The 2,549-nt window shown below is 44.6% G+C and overlaps 1 pseudogene across 1 annotated transcript; it reads left to right on the top strand.

Annotated features, from left to right (window-relative positions):
• The first annotated feature begins 404 nt into the window (after positions 1-404).
• On the top strand, positions 405-1,899 carry LOC311615467 (GTPase NRas-like; annotated as a pseudogene). Its single transcript has 2 exons — positions 405-513; positions 1,467-1,899. The product of its transcript is annotated as a GTPase NRas-like (transcript).
• Positions 1,900-2,549: the final 650 nt, after the last annotated feature.

A 2,549-nucleotide genomic window follows, 5' to 3' on the forward strand; every position in this document is an offset into this window, starting at 1 on the left:
GAAAGAGTGAAAGATGAGTATGTGGATGTGTGGGGTGTGTGTGGGATCGGGGGAGTGAGGCACAATTAGATACTGCAGGACCTTCAGGGGCAGGCTGTCCAGGCTCGCCTAACCAGAAAGCCTCTGCTACCATTGCAAACAGTCCCAGAGTGGCTGGCTCTTCCTTTTTGAATCGGAGAGATGCTATGACTGGGACCCCAGCCTCACCTCAACCCAGGATGCCCTCCAACACCCAGGACTCTACAGCCAACCCCTATAGGGTCCTGTTCCCTCAGATATGGTCCCATGGTCACTGAGACTCCAGCCACCCTAGGCACAGGCTCCTGTGAATTCCAAGACATGCTCCCCTCTGGCCATTCCAACGCTTTAGCTCAGGGCACCACAACTACGTAAGTAGCAGTCACATGAGCAGCCCACCCCCATCCAAGGAGCAGCAGCCACACAAGTGGCCCACCCATGTCCAAGGAGCAGCAGCCCCACATAGCCTGCCCCTGTTAGAGGAGCAGCAGCCATGTAAGCAGCCCACCCAAGACTGAGGAGCAGCAGCTGTGTGAGCAGCCAGCCCCTGACGGATCAGAGGAGCCACGACTGCTGCAAGCAGTGCCCACTGGAGGAGCCACCATCAACAGAGGAGCAGCTGCTGCCATGACCACCCAAGAGCATACACTACCCAAGGACTGCTGCCACCTGAGAAGTAGCCCCTGCACAACTCGACACAAAATTTACCAAAGGTGGTAAGAGCAAAAATGGGGATAAAAAGAATCCTTCAAAGGAAAGAAAAGGACAGATTGCCAGAAAAGCAGCTAAGTGAAACAGAGGCATGCAATATGTTAGAAAAATAATTCAGAATAAGAGTCATACAGTTCATAAACTGAGTGGATGCAAAAATCAACAACTTATGTAAGAATCAAGAAGAAATAAAGAGTGATATAGCTGCAATATAAATACACTTTGGAAAGTTTCAATAGTACACCAGGAGAAGGGCAGAGTACTCAACTAGTGAATTAGAAGATAGGGAAGCAAAACACACCCAAACTGAACTGCAATTGGAAAAAATAATAATAATAAAAGACAGGAAGAGAGCCTAAGCAAGCTTTTGGGCAACATGAAAGGAAGCAAAATACAAATAATAAGTGTGCCAGAATGACACGAAGATGAACAAAGTTTAGAAAACCTATTTGAATAGATAATATCAGAAAACTTTCCTGATGTGGGGAAGAAAAAGGTTACAAAAGCACAGTGAGTCCTAAACAAGATGAACCTGAAAAGTCCCATACCAAGACATGTCATAATTACGATGGCAAAAGTTCAGGACAAACAGAGAATCTTAAAGGCTTCAAGAGAGAGAAAGATAATTATGTAAAAGTGATTATCCCCCTGTTGTTGATTCTAAACCTATCCACATCAGAGGCACCAGAGCTTGAGATTCTTGCTGGTGTGAAGTAACTGAGTACAACTGGTGGCAGATGGAGCAAGTGGTGTTGGGAAAAACATACTCACATTAAAACTAATCCAGAACTACTTTGTATATGATCCCACCATAGAGGATTCTTACACAAAACAGGTGGCTATTGATGGTGAAACCTGTCTATTGGATATACTGGATATGTCTGGACAAGAGGAGTACAGTGCCATGAGGGATCAATACATGAGGACAGGAAAGGTGCTGGTAGGAAACAATTGTGATTTACCAGCAAGGACAGTTGACACAAAACAAGCCCATGAACATGCCAAGAGTTATGGTATTCCATTCATTGAAACCCTAGCCAAGACCAGACAGGTGTTGAAGATGCCTTTTACTCACTGGTAAGAGAAATACATCAGTACTGAATGAAGGAACTCAACACCAGTGATTATGGGACTCAAGGTTGTACAAGGTTGCCTTGTGTGGTTATGTAACAAGATACTTTTAAAGTTATAGCATCAGAAAAGAGCCACTGTTCAGCTGCACTGTCGCCCTGGTACTGACTTCCCTGGAGAAGAAACAAATATTCCTGTTGCTGTCTTCAGTCTCACAGAGAAGCTCCTTCTACTTCCTGATTCTCCATAGATCAGTACAATGTTCTCTATCTGATAAGTTCTCAGAATAACTACTTCCTCACTTGGTTGTCTGACTATAGAAATGAACCTCTTATTACTCCCCAATATTTGTCCACTCTGGGTTCTCCCCAAACAACTCCACAACCCCAGGTTTTTCATCTGAAAAGCAATTCATGCTCTGAAATAGAGAACAAAACTGTAGACATGAAATTCTCTGGAAAACAATGTCTTGAGCTCTAATGTAGCATCTGCTGGTGATTCTCTTTTTCTTCTTTTTACTGTTGAATTTGTAAGTATATTTGTTTTGGGGGGATGTCATGAATTACTGTTTTGCTGACAATATAGTTAATGTTGGTGTTTGGTTTGTTTATAATGTTATTAGAGGCCCTGTGCACAAAATGTGTGCACTCGGAGGAGGATCCCTCAGCTCAGCCTGCGCCCTCTTCCAGTCTGGGAGCCCTTGGGGAGTGGGCCTAAGCTGGCAGTCCGGGACCCCTCACTCCTTACCA

This window comes from Pipistrellus hanaki (assembly GCF_964339955.1).
Source record: "Pipistrellus hanaki genome assembly, chromosome: X".
Lineage (NCBI taxonomy): Eukaryota > Metazoa > Chordata > Mammalia > Chiroptera > Vespertilionidae > Pipistrellus > Pipistrellus hanaki.